Source organism: Erythrolamprus reginae, chromosome 5 (genome assembly GCF_031021105.1).
Source record: "Erythrolamprus reginae isolate rEryReg1 chromosome 5, rEryReg1.hap1, whole genome shotgun sequence".
Taxonomy (NCBI): Eukaryota; Metazoa; Chordata; class Lepidosauria; order Squamata; family Dipsadidae; genus Erythrolamprus; species Erythrolamprus reginae.
In genome coordinates, this window is record NC_091954.1 from 101,776,206 (window position 1) to 101,799,397 (window position 23,192).

A 23,192-nucleotide genomic window follows, 5' to 3' on the forward strand; every position below is an offset into this window, starting at 1 on the left:
AACCGATCAGCAACCAATGCAGACTGCGGAGTGTTGGTGTGACATGGGCATATTTAGAAAGGCCCATAATAGCTCTCGCAGCTGCATTCTGCACGATCTGAAGTTTCTGAACACTTTTCAAAGGCAGCCCCACGTAGAGGGCGTTACAGTAGTCGAGCCTCGAGGTGATGAGGGCATGAGTGACTGTGAGCAGTGAGTCCCGGTCCAAATAGGGCCGCAACTGGTGCACCAGGCGAACCTGGGCAAACGCCCCCCTAATAATAGGATTGGATAGGATAGGATTGGATAGGATAGGATAGGATTGGGTTGGATAGGATAGGATAGGATAGGATAGGAAAGGAAAGGAAAGGACAGGACAAAAATAGATTTTTTTATTGGCCAAGTGTGATTGGACACATGAGGAATTTGTCTTGGTACGTGTATTTGAACACAGACAGCTTAATGATGCAAAAGCTATCGGTTCAATTAAGTGCAATGTTGCTCAACAGTAATCAGGAACAATGTTTCTTCCTAAAATTAAAGTCATTTTAAGAGAGGTCATAAGCCGGGAAGATATGTATGCAACCAAGGTCTCCTGACCCTGAGTTTTAGGTTATTTCTTAAATTTACAAACTGTGTATTTAAAAAAAAAACACCCAAAGATTCATCAACAGCATTTAGAAACTGAAAACGAAAGAGAGATCATTCAAAACAAAATTTATTATGCAAGTCAAGAAATCATACAACGTCAGCTTTTCTCATATTTGTAGTGCTACACATTTTTATTTTTATTTTAAATATTCTTAGTAAAAATAGCTAGTTCTAAAGACCATATTGGTATTAGATGTGTGGAAATGGTGTGACCCTTAGCAGCTTACCCATCTTGCTGTTTCTCCAGAGCTGATGGACTACAACTCCCATATACCTAGCTGACTGGCGATTTCTAGATGTTAGAATCTCGTATATTTAGCGGAGTGGGAAAGCTGGAGAAAACGATGGCTACAAATTTGTCAATACTGTATTATTTCTATTTGCAGTGGTTCTTAACCTGGGGGTCTGGACAAGGATCGCCTAAGACCATGGGAAACGATAAATTTCCCATGGTGTTAGGAACTAAAGTTTTATTCTGGTGCCTTGGAACATATTTTTACAATCCGACCAATCAGGCGTTTACAGTGGGGGTGTCCCTCTGACCTTCCTGCCAATCAGCTTAAAGCTCTGTTGGGAGAATTGGCGCTAGACTTAGGGTTGGGGCTCACCACAACATGAGGAACTGTATTAAGGGGTCATGGCATTAGAAAGGTTGAGAACCATTGAATTTACAGGATTTTTTAAATGGCTTTTCTTTCCTTCCAGATCAGTAGAGTACAAATACAACTTCCATATTTTAAGAATTGACTGTTTCAATATGATAAAAATAGCCATGATATTTTTAAGTTTTCAATGAAAAGCAAGCAAGTTATGACATGCAACCTCTGCTTGCTTGAAATCTTTGGAGAGTAAGGAAAAGTGGGACTGCACATTTTTGTCAAGTTTTATTGGGCAGAACTCTTTGTCAACATGAAACTCTGGACTCTTTTTCCATACTATCAACTGAGGCCTTATTATGTTGCAAAAGGGATATTTCTTCTAGAATCACACATCATGGCAAATCATCGGACAAATCAAGTGGTTTTTTTAATTTATTTATTTATTAGATTTGTATGCCGCCCCTCTCCTCAGACTTGTTAAAACTCTGGGGAAAATTGAAGACAATATATTTTCGGGAAGCAACACATACTTTAGTATGTGATGTCAATCAATCAATCAATCAGAATTGAGCTGGATGGAACCTTGAAGGTCTTCTAATTCATCCCCTCTGCTCAAGCAGGAGGCCCTATACCAGTGATGGTGAACCTATTAGGCACAAGAGTGCCCAAACTGAAAGGAGTGTGTGAGTGTGTGCCAGAGCACCAGAAATCTGATGACCAGCTGGCGAGTCCACCGTCGCACCTCGGAAACTGTTGTGGTTGGCTCTGGCCCAGCTCCTGCCACAGGGAATGGGGAGGTGGATGCAGGGGAAAATTCAACATGTCACAGGCCTTTGTTATTGCCGACAGAATCAGTTCAGAGTTTAGTTTCCTCGGACGAAGAAGAAGGTGGGAGTGACTCGGCAGAGGGGGGCTTGGCACACAGCCCAGGCAGTCAATCTCCCTTATCTTCCATTGATTCAGATGATGACGTTTTGGACCCATGCAAGCACAGAATTATGCGTAGAAGAGACCAAGTAAGAACATATTACAGGAAATAAGGGAGGCCACCTGTGTTTGGGTGGGGCTCCAGTAATTAGGGCTGCTGAACGGGTCCAAAGATGGGCTACAAAAATGGTATCAGGAAAGACAATGAATTCAATCTGTATAGTCTGGAGGACAGAAGGAAAAGTTCTCTTGTAACCAATTCTAACAGAAATTGGTATACTGCACCATTTCATTTTTTATGCAAATGTAATTCAGCCTTTAATCCAGATCTGTCCATAGATACACTTTTTTCCCCCTCTTATCACCAATGCTCTTATTTTGTCATCACTGCTCCAAAACCCAACTCCCAAAATAAATCTGGCAAGGCATTTAATATCTCAATCTGTTTTCACACCCTTAAGCTATTTAGGACTAAAAAAGAATGGGCTTACTCGGACCACACTGGAGCTGAACCAGAAAGAAGTCCAGTAAAAGGATTTTTGGAAGGAAAAACACAGAGAAGAAAAGCTAACATAGAGTCATAGAATTAGAAAAATTATCCTAAGCTAGCTATCCTAAACTAGCCATAAACATTTTAGAACAGTGTTTCCCAACCTTGGCAACTTGAAGATATTTGGACTTCAACTCCCAGAATTCCCCAGCCAGCATTCTGGGAGTTGAAGTCCAGATGTCTTCAAGTTGCCAAGGTTGGGAAACACTGCTTTAGAAAATGTCCAGAGATACTTTACTAGAAGAGCCCTCCACTCCTCCACTCGCAACAGAAGACCCTACGCAACTAGACTTGCAATTTACAGTTTAGAAAGCTTAGAACTATGTTGCCTTAAACACGACCTAAGTATAGCCCATAAAACCATGTGCTATAAAGTTCTTCCTGTCAACAACTACTTCAGCTTCAAACACAACAATACAGGAGCACACAACAGATACAAACCTAAAGCAAACCTCTCCAAACCCGACTGCAGGAAATATGACTTTAGTAACCGAATAGTTAATGCACAGAACTCACTACCTGACTCTGTAGTATCATCACCTAACCCCCAAAGCTTTACCCTTAAACTATCCACTGTTGACCTCTCCCGATTCCTAAGAGGTCAGTAAGGAGTGTGCATAAGTGCACCAGTGTGCCTTCCGTTCGCTGTCCAAATGTTTCTCTCTTACTAGTACTGTATCATGTATATACACATTGTTATATCTTTGTATACTACCAATTTGTACTTGACAAACGAGCGAGTGAGCAAGCAAGTGAACAAACGAGTGAACAAACGAATGAGTGAATGAACGAACGAACGTACATACGTACGTACATAAATATGTATGTATTGGTAGCATCTTCAATCAAAGCTGAAAGGGCGTTTCAAAACAGATGGGGTACTTATTATTATTATTATTATTATTATTATTATTATTATTATTATTAATAATTAGATTTGTATGCCGCCCCTCTCCGAAGACTCGGGCGGCTCACAACAGTAATAAAAACAATATAGCAGTGGAACAAATCTAATATTAAAAGCATATAAAACCCTATCATTATTTAAAAACCAAACAGCACATTCATACCAAACATAAAACAAAGTATAAAAAAGCCTGGGGGAAAGGTGTCTCAACTCCCCCATGCCTGGCAGTATAAGTGAGTCTTGAGTAGTTTACGAAAGACAGGAAGGGTGGGGGCAGTTCTAATCTCCGGGGGGGAGTTGGTTCCAGAGAGCTGGAGCCGCCACAGAGAAGGCTCTTCCCCTGCGGCCCGCCAAACGACATTGTTTAGTCGACGGGACCCGGAGAAGGGACCTAATCTTCTTTTTAAAATGCCATGATTGCTACACAATCCTAGCAAATAAGATGTTTGAGTTGCTGATAGTATGCATCTTAACACTCCAGGTGTTTTCTGAAAGGGAGGGAGCTTGGGAGGGAGCAGGTCAAAGCGGTGGAGATCAAAGCTACAGAGGGTCAGCTGTCAGGGTTGGGGTGAGGTCTTGTAAAACTTGTACAGTATCTGTGAAGAGGGCAGGTCTTCCCCTTGGTGCCAAGCCTGTAGCAGCTGCTCAAGATCAAAAAAAGGCTGGGTTCTCACAGGGTTTTATTACAGTTAGACAGATTTATTGAAAAGAAAAAGGGGGTCAGGTTACAGAACCTTGGAAATGGAATGTGTATCCTTCAGCATCCCATTTAATTTGTTTATTTTATTTATTTATTTATTTATTTATTTTGTCCAATACATAATACACATTGAAGAGAATAGATGTGTAATAATATAAGTAAAGAAAAGAATAGAAGAAAAGATATAAAAGTATAGGTGAACATATTAGAAAGGAAGAAAAGATAAATGAGATAAGGAGAGACAATTGGACAGGGGATGGAAGGCACACTGGTGCATTTATGCACGGCCCTTACTGACCTCTAAGGAACCTGGAGAGGTCAATCGTGGATAGTCTAAGGGGGAAATGTTGGGGGTTAGGGGTTGACACTACTGAGTCAGGTAATGAGTTCCACGCTTCAACAACTCAGTTGCTGAAGTCATATTTTTTACAGTCAAGTTTGGAGCGGTTAATATTAAGTTTGAATCTGTTGCGTGCTCTTGTGTTGTTGCGATTGAAGCTGAAGTAGTCATTGACAGGTAGAACGTTGCAGCATATGATCTTGTGGGCAATACTTAGATCGTGTTTTAGGCGACGTAGTTCTAAGCTTTCTAGACCTAGGATTGATAGTCTGCTTTCGTAGGGCATTCTGTTTCGAGTGGATAGGAATTCTGTGATTCTCTTGCTGTCTGCTTCTCAAACCAGTGGAGAAGTTGTCACTCACTTTCCTGATACAAAAGGGACATTGGAGAAGTTCCTTCACAGACTCTGAGAGATTCATCATATCAGGATTGGAATAAAGAAGGAAGTGGTGTGTCTCTGTGCTCCCGGCCCTTCTAAGGCATAAGTATCATGGCTGAGATAAGCCTACTTCCCTTTTACCATTATAGTTGCTCCCTGTTGTGATTTTGCTCTGAGGGGACAACTCAGTATTTGGGAAGTGGTGAACTTCCCCTGTCAGAGTGAACCACAGGGAAAATGTTTTTCAGGCCCTGGGCTGATGTTGAGTAATGACTAGGCCTTGCTAGTATGCTACAGGTTGCAAAGGGCTGCACTGGTGTCATAATGGAGGAGGTAGGGCACTTCATATGGAGCAACCATAATACTATTTCAGAATAGAATGCAATTTAATGGAGTGGAGTGGAGTGGAATGGAATGGAATGGAATAGAATAGAATAGAATAGAATATTGGCCAAGTGTGCTTGGACACACATTGAATTTGTCTTTGGTGCATTTGCTCTCAGTGTACAAAAAAAAGAGTGGAGTGGAGTGGAGTGGAGTGGAGTGGAGTGGAGTGGAATGGAATGGAATGGAATGGAATAGAATAGAATAGAATAGAATAGAATAGAATATTGGCCAAGTGTGCTTGGCCACAGGAATTTGTCTTTGGTGCATTTACTCTCAGTGTACATTAAAAAAAAGATACATTAACATTTAATATACTCAAGATAATCAACACTAAATAAAACGATCCATTTTAAGAAAGCCTATGACGATTTTGAAATAAGAACCTCCAACTTCTAACCTTCACAGGTAATTCAGAAGGATATCATAAAGGAGCAATGTCACCAACGGTGACCATGCTTTTTAATCTGAAACTTCTAATCACACACAATAAGTAAATCATATTAAAAGCAGGGCTTCTGCATACATTGTCCTTGCTATCTCCCAACCCGTTTGTGAATGTGCTGCTTCTAAATTCGGTTAAATATCTCTGCAATGGTGTTTTAGGGAGCTAACTTTCAAATAAGTATGCAGGTGGAAAAAGCCCAGTCTAGACAAAGTCTATAGCGAGTCATGCATTTAAAAACATCAGCAAAGCAAAGGATGGATAGCAAGCTGAGAGATTTATTAATGGTCTGTTTCTCCTATGTCACTCCTAATTTATCAACTCCCTTTGGGTGTCAGGAGAAAGCTTTTATTGCCTTGGCAATCTTCTGGTTCAACATTCAGCACAACAATAATAAAGAACAGCAACAGTGTTGGGGCTGTAATCATCACCACATACTTAAGAATGTATGCACATACAACGCACAGTTCAAAGCTCATGCCACAAATCCACAATTATCAAAGTAGGGCATTTACACGAACAAGCCGATCCCTAGCCAAGCATACTATTCAAACAAAGGAAACAGCAGCCTTATCTAAACAGGGTTTGATTTGGTTAGGACTTCAATGGGAAACTATTAGGTAATATCAGGTTTGTAAATTGGACTGGGAACTTGAAAAACAACCTGGACAACAGCAGTGGCCAACAAATTAAAGTTTATTTAGAAGATATAGCATAATTCAATAAACAGTCCAGGTCATACATGTAATAGACAGAATAACAGTCCAAAGAATATCCAATTACCAAGTCTTCTTACCAATTGTCTGTGTCATTTATTTATTTATTTATTTATTTATTCATTCATTCATTCATTCATTCATTCATTCATTCATTCATTCATTCATTCATTCATTCATTCATTCAATCAATCAATCAATCAATTTTTTATGCTGCCCTTCTCCTTAGACTCAGGGTGGCCTACAACATGTTAGCAATAGCACTTTTTAACAGAGCCAGCATATTGCCCCCACAATCCGGGTCCTCATTTTACCCACCTCGGAAGGATAGAAGGCTGAGTCAACCTTGAGCCAGTGATGAGATTTGAACTGCTGACCTACTATTGCTAACAAGTTGTAAGCCGCCCTGAGTCTAAGGAGAAGTGCGGCATAAAAATCGAATAAATAAATGAATGAATGAATGAATGAATGAATAAATGAAAAGCCTTCTCTGTGGCGGCTCCGACCCTCTGGAGTCAGCTCCCTCCAGAGATTAGAACTGCCCCCACCCTCCTTGCCTTTCGTAAACTCCTTAAAACCCACCTCTGTCGTCAAGTGTGGGGGAACTGAAACATCTCCCCCTGCCTATGTAGTTTTTTTGTGTGTATGATATGACTGTATGTATGTTTTTTATATATTGGGGTTTCTTGTTTTTTTAGACTTTTTAAAATGTATTATTGTTATTTTAGATTCTAACTATTAGATTTGTCATTGTATATTGTTTTTATCATTGCTGTGAGCTGCCCCAAGTCTACAGAGAGGGGCGGCATACAAATCTAATAAATAAATAATAATAATAATAATAATAATAATAATAATAATAATAATAATAATAATAACTCTGAACGATTGTTAAGTAACTGGTCATTAAGCAAGAACGATCTGTGGTTGTTCTGCAGGACAGACCAGATGGAGATATAGCAGAGAGGCCAATAGACACATCCCCTGAGACATAAAATATTTAATAAGTGGTTATGTGTGGAAAAAAATATTAATCCCTTTCTGGATTTTATAAGTGTTGAATGGATTTGCCATCAAACGTCAACAGTTTTCTATAGATCCGCATCAGTAGTGGGTCTAGAACCCAGTACACGCACACACCTGCACGTACAATGCTTCTGCTTCTGTGAGTCCAGGGTGGGTGGGTGGACCCTCCTGCCAGTGCTACCAGTTCACAGAACTGGGTCAAACCAGGACCAATCCACTACTGGTCCGCATGGTACATAAATCTAACCTAGATAGTCTTCTGCCATGGGATGGGCAGAGTGAAAATGTTCTCTCCCCCTTAAATTCAGTAACTGGCTGCATCGCCTTTGACTGCAATGGAAGTGGTGCGGTGGCCTAGAGGTAGAGCTCTCGCCCCACAATCAGGAGGCTGTGAGTTCGGTCCTAGGTAGAGGCAGATATTTCTCTCCCTGGACATACTGAGACTATCTTCTGAACAAATGTCCACATTAGCAACTGGAAGGGCATCCGGCCATTAAAACACTCTAGCTCCATTAACTTGCCCAGACTCTACCCTGCAAGAGATTATGGTGATGATGACCTTTGGCTCCAATCACTGCAACTAAGTATTACATTTCCTGCAAATTGGCAATCAGACACTTCCACTACCCTGGGGGAATTCTGGCCCATCCTTCCACGTCAAACTGCTTTAATGTTTCAGGTTTTCTGGCATGTCCTGATTGTTTCAGAGCCTGACAGAACAATTTTATGGGCTTTCAGTTGGTCATCCCATTACAAAGTATGATGCAGATACGTTCGTGCTTGATAGATAGTAAAAGGCTCTGATTGTGCAATGCACTGTCTGGTTTCTACTGTCTAAAAAATTCCATTTTTGATATACAGTGGTACCTCTGCCTAAGGACACCTCTACTTACAAACTTTTCTAGATAAGAACCAGGTGTTCAAGGGTTTTTTGCCTCTTCTCAAGCACCGTTTTCCACTTACAAACCAGAGCCTCTGAAACTGTAACCGGAAAAGGCAGGGAGAAGCCTCCATGGGGCCTCTCTAGGAATCTCCTGGAAGGAAACAGGGCCGGAAAAGGCAGGGAGAAGTCTCTGTGGGGCCTCTCTAGGATTCTCCTGGGAGGATACAGGGCCGGAAAAGGCAGGCAGAAGCCTCTGTGGGACCTCTATAGGAATCTCCTGGGAGGAAACAGGGCCGGAAAAGGCAGGGAGAAGCCTCTGTGGGGCCTCTCTAGGAATCTCCTGGGAGGAAACAGGGCCGGAAAAGGCAGGGAGAAGCCTCTGTGGGGCCTCTCTAGGAATCTCCTGGGAGGATACAGGGCCGGAAAAGGCAGGGAGAAGCCTCTGGGGGCCTCTCTAGGAATCTCCTGGGAGGAAACAGGGCCAGAAAAGGCAGGGAGAAGCCTCTGTGGGGCCTCTCTAGGAATCTCCTGGGAGGATACAGGGCCGGAAAAGGCAGGGAGTAGCCTCTGTGGGGCCTCTCTAGGAATCTCCTGGGAGGAAACAGGGCCGGAAAAGGCAGGGATAAGCCTCTGTGGGGCCTCTCTAGGAATCTCCTGGGAGGATACAGGGCTGGAAAAGGCAGGGAGTAGCCTCTGTGGGGCCTATCTAGGAATCTCCTGGGAGGATACAGGGCCGGAAAAGGCATTTAGTGGTCATTCAAGGTTGAAATGGCACTGAAAAAAAGTGAGTTATGGCCATTTTTCATATGACCTTTGAAGCATCCCTTGGTCACAGGATCAAAACTCTTGGTCCTTGGTGACTGATTCATATATATGAGGGTTGTAGTCACCCAAGATCACCCTTTTGTGACCTTATTGAGCAGCAAAGTCCATGGGAAAGCCAGATTCACTTAACAACCGTGTCATTAGCTTAACAACTGCAGTGATTCACTGCAGTGATTAACGACTGGAACAAGAAAGGTTGTAAAATGGGGCAAAGTTCACATAATAATAATAATAACAATAATAATAATAATAATAATAATAATAATAATAATAATAATAATAAATAATTTATTAGATTTGTATGCCGCCCCTCTCTGCAGACTTGGGTGGCTTAACAAATGTCTTGCTCATCAACAGAATTTTGGGGCTTGGTTACAGTTGTAAGCTGTAGGACTATCTGTATGTCATGGTAAAATATTTATCCGCAAATCTAGTGTCATCTGTGTTTTTAGTCAATATGAGCTTAACATCAGTGATCTTCACAGGGAGCCATTGGTTTCTCCCTCACTATTTTCTACAAATCCCCTTTTTATGCTCTTGTTTACAGCAGACAGAAATTAAGAGCTGTGGTGACATAGTGGTTAGAAAGTAATATTGCAGGCTAACTCTGGCTACAGTCTGGAGTTCGATCCTGATCCGGTCATGGTTGATCCATCCTTCCATCCTCCCGAGGTCAGGACCCAGATTATTGGGGGCAATATGTTGACTCTGTAAACTGCTTAGAGGGGGCTATGAAACAGTATACAGTATATATCTAAGTGCTATTGCTATTGCTATCCTCTCAATTTAACCCAGAAGGTAACAATTTGCACTTCACCCATTCTATATCTGGCTTAATTTTAAAAAAATCAGAAAAAGAAGCAACTGGTTTATTTTTGGCTCCATTTAAAAAAAATAAAAAACCCTAAGAAGAGTTTGATTATATTATATCTTGGACAGGTGAAAACAAGCAAATTTATAGGCTGGATTTTGTTAAGTCATGACCGACTCTTCACAGCCCCATGGACCGTAACACACCAGTACTCCAACCCACCACCTACCCCATCCTCCACTCTTCATTCCACTCCACCAGAGTTTGCCCAAATTCCTGTTCGCTGCGACTACTTCAGCTTCAACCACAACAACACAAGAGCGCACAACATATTTAAACTTAATATTAACCGCTCCAAACTTGACTGTAAAAAATATGACTTCAGTAACCGAGTTGTCGAAGCGTGGAACTCATTACCGGACTCCATAGTGTCATCCCCAAACCCCCAACACTTTACCCTTGGATTATCTACGGTTAACCTATCCAGATTCCTAAGAGGTCAGTAAGGGGCGAGTACAAGTGCACTAGAGTGCCTTCCGTCCCCTGTCCTATTGCTCTCCTATATCTCCTATACCTTTCTTTTATTCCTACATCTCTTCTTCTATTCTTTCATTGATATTTCTATTCCTATACCTTCTTTTCTATTATTTCTTAGATATATTTTAATGAGTATCTCGTCTATAACCATCATATATTTTACTATGTGTATATAGATATATACCCACTAAAACCCTCACTATGTATTGGACAAAATTTAATAAGTAAGTAAGTAAGTAAGTAAGTAAGTAAGTAAGTAAGTAAGTAAGTAAGTAAGTAAGTAAGTAAGTAAGTGTTCTGTCTGGGTCACTCCAGAAGCCAATACCAACCCAAAAAGCGAAGCCAGACACACTGGTAAAAGGCAAAGGCATTTTTATAAAATTCAAGAAAAACACAGGTAACAGAAAATGTCCTTACAAACAGGAAAATGCTGTATCTTCAGATATATTCACGAAGGCAAAAGTCCATGCAGCAATACAGAATTCTTGCTGCCAAGCCGAGGCTGTAGATAACAGACCTACACCTCCCACGGGTCTTCCAAAGCTGCTGGGCCACAAGCCAGGAACAGAGACGCCGAGAAACAAGACATGATAACGCAACTCCAAACTGATAACACTCCACATGGCTTCAAGGGCTTGCCTGCCTTTTAAACCCTGCTAAGGAGGACCACACCCAAGCCCAGCTGTTCCTAATTCAGTGCTGATAATACTTCTTTAATTGCTCCTTTCTCTGATCTGACCGTCTCTGTCACATGTCAATGACGGCTTGTGCGTCATCACCTAATGACTCCAAGCTACTGGCTGGGGAGAGGCCCCCCCCCGGGCTCTCATGCTGTTCTCCTTCATCCCATTCCTGACTTTCCTCTCCCCCATCCGACTGTTCAGCCCCCCTCCTCTTCGCTGTCATCCTCCTCCGGGCATGGAGCCAGCAGAGACACAGCCGGCCCCTGAGCAGCCTCAGGCTGAACCACAACAGTAAGTAAGTAAGTAAGTAAGTAAGTAAGTAAGTAAGTAAGTAAGTAAGTAAGTAAGTAAGTAAATAACAAATAAACAAATAAACAAATAAACAAATAAACAAATAAACAAATAGACAAATAAACAAATAAACAAATAAACAAATAAATAAAATTTAAAAAATGTTAAAAAGAAGAGGGGGGAAAAACAACAGCTTCCATATCAATTACCAAGAACCATACATGGGTTGCAAAACAGCTGATTCAAACAGAAATCCAAGGCATGAACAGCATGGTTTTCTTAATAAGAACCAGGAAGAGATACAGAGTACAAGAATTTCAGGAACCAAATTATTTTCCATCAGAAAACAAGTTTCCTTCTGGGCCAGCAGGGGAGAGCTTTGCATAATTTATTTTTAACAGCTTCCGCTTGAACTGCCCAGGTGGCCGGTCTCTTTACTGATAATGCAGGAGCCTGGAGGTTTGTCTATTTTCTGTCGAATCCTTATCGGCTGGGCACCTGCCCTTAAAATTACATGGATTTCCAAGGAGTCAATGATCAGCAAGAGTCAAGCTTGGCTGGAAGGAGACTACTTTTTACTAAGAAGGGGGGGAGGGGGGAAACCCTTGCCTCGATACTGTCCATCAACAGCGCATTGAGCTGATCAACTCATTCACCCTGGTTTCCTTTACTAGAAAGAGATGCACTACTGCTTATTATAAGCATTATCACTTCTTTTCCATTTTTACTGCATGAGAGAATGTTGCGCTAGCTTTTAAACGTGGCTTACAGCTTTTTGGCTTGGGTTTCACATGTAAAATTGCAGAAGGGGATGAAGCTACTTTCTAATTTGGGGATTCCCAACCTGTGGGTCACAACCAGTGATGGACTGCTGCCCCCACGGGTGGGGGGACGGATGCCGGGGGGTTAGTAAATTTATGCACTATTTATTGAATACTTAATAGTTTTTTTTAATTGTCCTTCCTTTTGTAGTACCTTAGCATGATCCTACTTTTAAAATGGGAAATAATTAAATAGTATGTTTTTACCCATAAATGCTCCAATCGTTTTAATCATTATCTAAAACTGAACTTTTATAGCAATTAAAGAAAATTGAGCTACTTGCCCAATCTGTTATCATGTGGGTTCAGTACAAAACCTTAAAATGTTACTGTGCTCCTCAACAAATAATGCTGTCTAACATTTGTCCTTTTTGTGGCTATTCAAATAATGTGACTTAATCAACTGAAAAAGAGTCCAAGCACCTATTTAAAAAACTTATCTTGGTTGGCAAGCCACTCCCACCCGGTCACATGACCTTTAAGCCACCCTAGTCACATGATTGTCAAGCACTCCCACCTGGTCATATGGCCGGCAAGCTACTCCTACCCAGTCACATGACCATCAAGCCACGCCCACAGCATGGCAGTAAAAATTTCAGCAGCTCATCACAGGGCCACAGCCCACTACGGTCCGCAGCCTATTCACAACTGGGCTGCATGAGTGGCCAGCTGGTGCTTACACATGTGCGTGCACACACTGCCCTCCTCGCACAAGCATCACAGAGGCTTATTTATTTATTAGATTTGTATGCCCCCCCCTTTCCGTGGACTCAGGGCGGTTCACAACACAATAAAACAATTCATAACAAATCTAATAATATACAATTTTAAATTTAAAATAGTTTAAAAACCCCATTTTTAAGCAGACATACCTACAAACATACCATACATAAATTATATAGGCTCGTGGGAGATGTTTCAATTCCCCCATGCCTGACGACAAAGGTGGGTTTTGAGAAGTTTACGAAAGGCAAGGAGGGTACGGGCAGTTCTAATCTCTGGGGGGAGCTGGTTCCAGAGAGTCGGGGCCGCCACAGAGAAGGCTTTTCCCCTGGGGCCCGCCAACCGACATTGTTTAGTTGACGGGACCCGGAGAAGACCGACTCTGTGGGACCTAATTGGTCGCTGGGATTCGTGCAGCAGAAGGCGGTCTCGGAGATATTCTGGTCCGATGCCATGAACAGCTTTATAGGTCATAACCAACACTTTGAATTGTGCCCAAAGTTCGGCTTGAGGCCTTACTTGCACAAACATTGCATCCTTACAATTTATATTGATTGGTTCCAAATACGATTTTATTGCTTATTTGTACCGGACTATTATTAGGTATTGTACCTTGTGATTCTTGATGAATTTATCTTTTGTTTTATGTACACTGAGAGTATATACACCGAGACAAATTCACTGTGTGTCCAGTCACACTTGGCCAATAAAATTCTATTCTGTTCTGTTCTGTTCTATTCTGTTCTACTCTACTTTATTCTATTCTATTCTATTCCCTATGAAACAATGTGAAGAAACAATGTGGACTCAAACCTTATGTTCTGACCTTGGTTTCTTCAACTTACTGCTATTCAGAGGGTCAAGGTGCAAATTGTGTCACATATCATAAGCAGAACAAAACATATGAAAATTACTTTAGACTGTTCATAAGAATGCTGATCTCCTAAATCCATAAATAGCATTCCTTGGGGAATATTATGCAGGGACTAGGGAAAAGTGGGTGAATTTTCATGAGAATGAAAAAGAATGTATTTACTCATCCTTGGTATTGTCTGCCATCTAGAGGACTTGTTCTTTCTTACACATGAGTTTGTGATGTGGAGCTGAAAAGTCATAGAGATGCTGCTCGGTTTCTCTATGACGGCATAACAATGTCATAATAAATTTTTAAAATACGGCCTGAGATTAGTCCCACTTCATATCCAGATTCAAATTAAGCTACAGTTTTCAAAACTGTATTCTTTGCATTATTAATTGTGGAATAACTACACACTCTTCCCCAGTCTACTCTTGCATTCTTTTCTTTTTCTTCCCTCTGTGTCTCTCTTTTATTCATTTCATTTATGTGCCACCTATTTTCTTTTTTTCTTTTTTTTTCTTTCTTTCTCTTTCTTTCTCTTTCTTTCTTTCTCTCTCTCTCTTTCTTTCTCTTTCTTTCTTTCTCTTTCTTTCCTTTTCTTTCTTTCTTTCTTTCTTTCTCTTTCTTTCTTTCTTTCTTTCTGATTGGATTTCTATGTCGCCCCTCTCCGAAGACTCGGGGCAGCTCACAACATATAAAATATACAATACATAATGTAATTCAATTAACTAATTAAAAATCTAGAAAACCCCCAAAAAACCATTTAAAAAAAACAACCATTCCATTCACTCTACATTCTCTCAACACATTCATTGGCCACGGGGCAAGAATCTAATGGCTCCAATACTAGCAGCATAAGTGAGTCTTCAGACTGTTACGGAAGGCAAGGAGGATGGGGGCAGTACGAATCTTCGGAGGGAGCTGATTCCAGAGGCCCGGGCCCCCCACCGAGAAGGCTCTTCCCCTAGGTCCTGCCAAACGACATTGTCTAGTTGACGGAACCTGAAGGAGGCCGACTCTGTGGAACCTAACCAGTCGCTGGGATTCATGCGGCAGAAGGCGGTCTCGGAGGTATTCTGGTCCCATGTCATGTAGAGCTTCATAGGTCATAACCAACACTTTGAATTGGGTCCGGAAACTAATTGGCAACCAATGCAGACCACGGAGTGTTGGAGAAACGTGTGAATGTCTGGCCAACCCAGTGACTGCATAATTTGTAGTTTCCGAATGCTTTTCAAAGGCAGTCCCATGTAGAGAGCAATGCAGTATAGATTTATTGATTGTACTATTACCTTCTTAAGAGAGGAACCTGTCATCTAATCCAGTGTTTCCCAACCTTGGCAACTTGAAGATATTTGGACTTCAACTCCCAGAATTCCCCAGCCAGCAGTCGCTGGCTGGGGAATTCTGGGAGTTGAAGTCCAAATATCTTCAAGTTGCCAAGGTTGGAAAACACTGATCTAATCTAGAGTTCCCCAATCTTTTGAGGTTGTCTGCCCAGAAAGTCATCTTGATGCATGCATACATATGTGCAAATGGGGCCACAAGCACACATACCAACAACAATAGCATCCACAGTGACGGTAGCACATGCACAGCGCCTGCAGTGATGGTAGCAGCTATGTGGCACCTATGAAGCCAGTAATGGCTGCACAGCACTCAAGCAAAGGTAGCATGAGTGGTGGGAGGTGTACGGCTGCACGCATGTGCTCTAGCAGGCCACCGCGTAGTTCAGTGGCCTGAAGGCCATGGCCCAATGGTGGTCCATAGGCCGGGAATCCCTGAATCTGTGTACAATGATTTATTTTGCTATAGGCCTTAAGTCAACCTCCACAATTGGACCACAGATCTAATCATTAGTGTTGGGCGAACCCAACAAAGTTCTGGTTTGGTGAGTTCGTCCGAACTTTGCCGTGAAGTTCAGGTGAGTTCGGCAAACCTGAACTCGAACAGCAGCAGCGCTGCTGCGGTGTCCTTTTCCGTAAAAATAAACAAGGAGGTGGGGAATTCCTCATCTCCTTTTGCTTCCTTTTATTTTTACGGAAAAGGATGCCGCAGCGGAGCTGCAAGCAAAAGGATGTGGGGAATCCCACGATAGGATTCCGGGGTCGGGGCTTTGACGTCACAGAGACTCCTTCCTCCCCGTTTCGGCTGGCCAGGAAAGAGTCTCCATGATGTCAAAGCCCCGCCCCCGGAATCCCATTGTGGGATTCCCCACCTCCTTTTGCTTGCAGCTTTGCTTTGCTCAGGCGGCGGGCCGAACGCCGAAGCCGAAGTTTTTAAAAAGTTTGGGTTCGGGTTCGGCATGCCAAACACTGCAAAGTTCGGCACGAACCCGAACTTTTCAAGTTTGGTTCGCCCAACACTACTAATCATCTATGGAAATAAAACTCAGGTCTCTTTGTGGCTTTTTCTCTATCATTTAAAAAATATTTCAGCATTTAGCATTTAGACTTATATACCATTTCACAGTGCTTTACGGCCCTCTCTAAGCGGTTTACAGAGAGTAGGGATATTGGCCATAACAATCTGGGTCCTCACTTTACCAACCTTGGATGGATGGAAGGCTGAGTCAACCTTGAGCCTACTGAGATTCGATCTGCCAAACTGCTGGCAGCTGGTGATCAGCAGACGTAGCTTACATTTCTCCACCACCGAGGCTCTATTTGATACAGCAGCTCTTGGAACAGAGCAAAATAAAAATGTAAGTAAATATTAACTTTATCAAATAAACAAATTAACTTCCGAGTTAATTCATCTGTCGTTGTAAATCTCACATCCTTTATTTTACCTATACCTTAAACCCTTGGGTTGTGTGGATGGCCTGGTAAATGTCAATTACTTTATTATAAAATTTCTAATTATGAGTAAAGTGAGAAATGACAAGAAGCCACAGTCAAGCCTAAATGGATTTGCAGAATTTTTTTTTAATTTATTAACAACTGATACATTTTTGTGCCCTATCTAAAAAATAAAAGCTTTAATGTTCAGAGCCCTTGTTGGCTCTGAAACGTATGAATAGAATAGAATAGAATTTTATTGGCCAAGTGTGACCTGAAAGAAGGAAAATAAACTTTTTTGCCCAACATACAAAATTGATTTCCAAAGCACTGGCCAGGGGTTTAAATTCAGACACAAAACTCCCAAGAAATTGTATATTATGTACATTTTGTGGAAATTAACAACTACCTGTGAAGCACAGTATAATCAAAAGCAAACCAGCAAGGCCTCTGGAGACGGTAGAAAAATAAGGTTGTTTTGTTCTTTCACATTATATATGATGCTTAAGCAACACATGTAATATCTAACTGCAAGATCATATGTGTGCATTGGAAAAGTCAGTGGTTTACTCCCACTAGCCACCATTCTAATCATAGGGTGTGCCCGAAATTTACAGAGGACTGCATATTTGCACAATGTTGCAAAGTCAATAAAATAAAATAAAAAAACTAAGAAGTCCTCGTTTGATAAAAATTGTTCCTGTCAAGAACATTTCACCCACATAAAGAACGCTGTCAATCCGTGGCATGCTCTATATTACAGGTAGTCCTCAACTTCCAACCACAATTGGCCAAGTCCAACTGTTCAGTGAGTTTAGCCCATTTTATGACTTTTCTTGCCAGTGTCGTTAAGTGAATTACTGCAGTTGTTTTCTGACCTCTGTTGTATGATTAACTGGGTTGAATGTGTATGATTGTGTAGTTGGTGATTTTATGACACTGGTTATTTTATATTAATGTTTTTTAATTGACTTTTAAATTTTATTATTAGATATGTAATGTATTATATTATTGCTATGTTGTGAGCCGCCCTGAGTCTTCGGAGAGGGGCGGCATACAAATCTAATAAATTATTATTATTATTATTATTATTATTATTATTATTATTATTATTATTATGTCAATACAACAGAGCAAATGAGATCACTATGCTGGATTTCGTATTTCATCACCAGTCGGGCGCTTCCCAAGCACCTAGGACTGCGTGATGTAGCGGCGAATTATGTTTGCCGATCCCAGTAAAGCGGCCTTTTGCAATTGACAGATGGAGATTTTGTCAATTCCGATGGTTTTCAAATGTCCGCTGAGATCCTTTGGCACTGCGCCCAGCGTGCCAAGTACCACTGGGACCACTTTCACTGGCTTATGCCAGAGTCGTTGCAGCTCGATTTTTAGATCTTCGTATTTCACTAATTTCTCTAGCTGCTTCTCCTCAATTCTGCTGCCTCCTGGGATTGCGATGTCGATGATCCATATTTTCTTTTTGTCCACGATCACAATGTCTGGTGTGTTATGCTTCAGAATTCGGTCAGTCTGAAGTCAGGAGTCCCACAGTAGTTTTGCTTGCTCATTTTCGACCACTTTTTCAGTCTTATGATCCCACCAGTTCTTTGCCACTGATAGATGGTAGTTCTGGCACAAGTTCCAGTGGACTAGAACTACCATCTACAGTGGTATTATTATTATTATTATTATTATTATTATTATTATTATTATTAAGTTAGTGTTGCAGGTGTGAAGGGAATCTGGCTTCCTCATTGACTTTGCTTGTCAGGAGATCACAAAAGAAGATCACATGGCCCCAGGTTACTGCAACGTTCATTAATAAGTGTCAGAGAAGGAGGGCCTTCTCTGTAGCCACTCCGGTTCTATGGAATCAACTCCCCCCCGAGGTCGGTACTGCTCCCACCCTATTGACTTTTCGTAAGGCCACTAAGGCCTAGCCTTGCCGACAGGCCTGGAGTCCATGAATTCAACAATTAAACATTAAAATTCAATAAGCATTTATCATTTTGTTATATTATACAGGTGCATTTCATATTAATAAAATGTAAGCTCTCTGATTATTTTACAAATGTATTTATCTTTTTTTTTTAAAAAAAAATCATATTAATTATCTGTGGAACTTAAAATTGTGAATTAGAGTCCATGGGATTTAAAATTATGACCTTGGGGGTCCCTGAGGTTCAAAAGGTTGGGGACTCTTGCTCTATAAGGATTCACATTTTATAACTCCTTGCCTGACCAAGTCCTCTTTTAAATTATTAATAAAACACCCACATTAACTACCTTTGCAGAATTCATATCAAGCTTAGAAAGACTCTAATAAACAATACATCGCCTAAGGAGGCACCATCCTCCTTTATCTGAACTCAATTTGTATCTATTGGCATTGATAAAGAGACTACCAGTAAATACCAGGATTGTAATTTACACTTGGACATTGAACAAAAAAAATCCAGAATGTAGCATTGCCAAGAAACTGGCATGGATGTATCCCTAAAATCATTACAATTGAACCTCAATTACTCTACTATGTGATTCAACAAAAGTGTGAGTGACAAATCGTGTATTAATCCAGAAAATCACATCAAATCTCTTGGGATTTACCAGTGGTCAATGTGGCAATGTTTCCAATTTGGCAATAAGATGGGCCACTATCTTCATCACCTCCATTGTGACTGAAGTGTATGGGGATTGGGGATCTGCAATCCAGAACATTTAGATTGTAGAAGGCTGATCTAATCAACATTGAGAAAATATAACAGTTTCCTATGACTGAATTTGCAGATCACAAAGTATAGTGGTACCTCTACTTATGAACTTAATTACTTCCGTGACCAGGTTCTCAAGTAAAAAAAGTTTGTAAGAAGCAGCATTTTTTTCCCAGAGGAATCAATGTAAAAGCAAATAATGTGTGTGATTGGGGAAACCTCAGGGAGGGTGGAGGCCCTGTTTCCTCCCAGGAGATTCCTAGAGAGGCCTCACAGAGGCTTCTCCCTGCTTTTTCCAGCCCTGTTTCCTCCCAGGAGATTTCTAAAGAGGCCCCATGGAGGCTTCTCTCTGCCTTTTCCTGTTACAGTTTCGGAGGCTTGGATTTGTAAGTGGAAAATGGTTCTTGAGAAGAGGCAAAAAATCTCCTTTCCAGAAAAGGAAAGGAGAAGACTTCGCTAGGAATCTCCTGGGAGGAATACCCGGTTCTTATCTAGAAAAGTTTGTAAGTTGAGGCGTTTGTAGGTGGAGGTACCACTGTACTCTATGATTGTTTGGTTTTATTTATTATTTTATTTATTGAGGTACCACATTGTAAAACCATCCAATTCCCTCGCAAAGGAAGAAGGTTTTGGCTTGGAGTGCTATGATAACCAGCCAATTACAATTAAACAACAAATGGTGGTGCAATGGATTATTTTGCACATAACTAATATTCTGTAGTGCTGTGATATACTTGTTCCTTTTGAGTAATCATCACAGAGGTGCCATAATATTTTCACGATCAAATAAGCCTCAGGCTTCCGTTTACACTATACATTCCTCTATAACAGTGTTTCCCAACCTTGGCAACTTGAAGATATTTGGACTTCAACTCCCAGAATTCCCCAGCCAGCAAATGCTGGCTGGGGAATTCTGGGAGTTGAAGTCCAGATATCTTCAAGTTGCCAAGGTTGGGAAACACTGCTCTATAAAATCCCTTCCATCATTTTATGGACACGCAACAGAGTCTCAAATAACACCAGGAAACAAATTATTCTGTACTTTGTTTTCTCTAACAATTTTCATTCAAACTTGATGGAAGATGCCTTGCTCGTTTTATGACTGCCTTGTTTAGTGACTGTTTATAGTTACAACGGTGATCAAAAAGCAATTCTCACATTTACAACTACCCCAGGTCTGTAAAGCAAAGGAAAGCTGAAGTAAGATCATAAGCACAGCAACTTTTTCATTTATGGACTCCTTCATTTAATGACCAAGTTGGCAGTCCCAACTGCAGCAGCGAAACGAGAATTATCTCTACCTTTATCCAAAATTTTCTTCCCCAAATTTTTAATAAACCCCAGGGAAGACATCAAGACCTTATTCCTTTCCAGTAGAATCGTTAATGTTGTTAAAAAAGGGTGATTTCTGTCCTTAAGAAACTCTTGAAGAATTTATCCTTGGAAGTCCTCCCCCCCAAAAAAAAATTCTCTACTTTACAAATTTGGTAGAGAATTTCAAAAGGACCCCTGATCCCAGTTCTGTTCTCAAAAGGTTTAAGGCTGCACTCAGATATCTTCAGGGCATATTAAGTGTGACATTGCATGTGAGTAGAGAAGAGTAGAGTAGGGTAGGGTAGAGTAGAGTGGGGTGGGGTGGAGTAGAGTAGGAGTAGGAGTAGGGTGGGGTGGAGTGGAGTAGAGGAGTAGGAGTAGGGTGGGGTGGAGTGGAGTGTAGTAGAGTAGGAGTAGGAGTAGGAGTAGGGTGGGGTGGAGTGGAGTAGAGTAGGAGTAGAGTGGAGTGGAGTGGAGTAGAGTAGAGTAGAGTAGGGTAGGGTAGGGTAGGGTAGGGTAGGGTAGAGTAGAGTAGAGTAGAGTAGAGTAGAGTAGAGTAGAGTAGGAGTGGGGCGGGGCGGGGCAGGGCGGAGCGGAGCGGAGCAGAGTAGAGTAGAATAGAATTCTTTATTGGCCAAATATGATTGGACACACAAGGAATTTGACTTGGTGCATATGCTCTTAGTGTACACAAAAGAAAAAATAAAGCCTTAATATGTGTGTGTGAGAGTGTGTGTGTGTATGCTCGCGCATGTGTGTGTGCATGTATTCATACAATGTATTAAGCTTCCTTTATTTTAATCTTGGCTAGGATTTTAAAGACTTAAGAGAGTTATGTACATCCATTCTATTTGCTCAGTTGAGGGTTTAATGAATCGTGCAAACCTAGATCAGGGTCTAATCCGGTGATCAAATGAAGCTCAACACACCAAGGTAAACTATATGGATGGGAGAGCCTTTAATAAAACTGAAAAAGCTGTCTCTGCATTTTTGAATTCTGTGCAGATTTGCAGGCGGTACAGTACAGTACAGTATAACAAAACTGCAAGGGGAAAAAAAAACTTCCTGGTATGACCGCGGTGGCAGTAAGGGGAACGCGTGTAATTTTAATGGTTCTGCTTTTCGACGGTCACGGGGTTTTTTTGAGCACAGCGGGAAGGTGAATTTTGAACATCTTGAAGATGGTCCAAAAATTTTAAGAGGCAGCACAGCGAAAAAAAATCGAGACACCGGTCCAAATTATAAGGCTCTAGAACAGTGTCTCCCAACCTTGGCAACTTGAAGATATCTGGACTTCAACTCCCAGAAGTCCCCAGCCAACATGTGCTGGCTGGGGAACTCTGGGAGTTGAAGTCCAAATATCTTCAAGTTGCCAAAGTTGGGAAACACTGCTCTAGAAGGCAATGTTTACCATTCGATGTGTGCCATTTAAGGAGATACTGTATACCCCCAGAAGGATGTACTGTATTTTGGGGCAGAAGGAAAAGAGAAAGGAAGGGAGGAGGGAAATGTCTCCCCAGGAAAGTTTCACGCGACTCCTGTTACGTGTACTGTGTCCCCACGTTGCGCATCACCTGCATCACCGGCGCACGCGCTACAGACGTGCTTTCGACTGCTCCCCCCAAAAGACGCCAAGATTACCTGGATGTGAAGGGCGGCGGCGAGCGGAGCGTGTCTGGCACCCTTTTGGAGAGAAGCCGCAGCGATGCCATCCGGCGGAGAGTTCCTTCTGCAAAACTCCCCGCGAGGGAGGGGAGGAGGTCCAGCCGGGAAGGCGTGGACGGATTCTCACGGGCGGCGGTGGAAGCCGGAGAGGTCGGACCTCTAGACGGCTCCCCTGCGTGGGCTTCCTCCTGGGAGCTCCCGGGACGACGCCCCGAAGATTGCAGCACTCCCCAGCGATCCTGCTTTTTAGTTATTTATTTTTATTGTATTTATTTGTTTAGTCTAGTACAGTGTTTCCCAACCTTGGCAACTTGAATATATTTGGACTTCAACTCCCAGAATACCCCAGCCAGCGCACGCTGGCTGGGGAATTCTGGGAGTTGAAATCCAGATATCTTCAAGTTGCCAAGGTTGGGAAACACTGGTCATGTAGGTATGAAGATATAATACTATTTACTGACCCCTCACATGGTGGACATAAACTGCTTTAATTTGTACCCTCAAAACGTCGCTGCAGAGCACTGCACACCAAGACAGCTAGACACAAGAACAGTTTTTCTCCGAATGACATCACTCTGCTAAAGAAATAATTCCGTCAACACTGTCAGATTTTTTAATAAATCTGCACTTCTCTTCTACTATTTTTTCTCATCATTCCTATCATCCTTTTCCTCCCACTTAGG

The 23,192-nt window shown here is 41.7% G+C and overlaps 1 protein-coding gene across 1 annotated transcript in view; it reads right to left on the reverse strand.

The window, feature by feature from the left end:
• The window catches only part of PLD1 (phospholipase D1), a 195,441-nt gene extending 172,852 nt beyond the window's left edge, over window positions 1–22,589 (reverse strand). Inside the window, exon 1 of the mRNA XM_070753638.1 lies at window positions 22,486–22,589. The gene's annotated coding sequence lies outside the window, so the exon portion shown is untranslated. The remainder of the gene's footprint in view (window positions 1–22,485) is intronic.
• Between the last annotated feature and the right edge of the window lie 603 nt (window positions 22,590–23,192).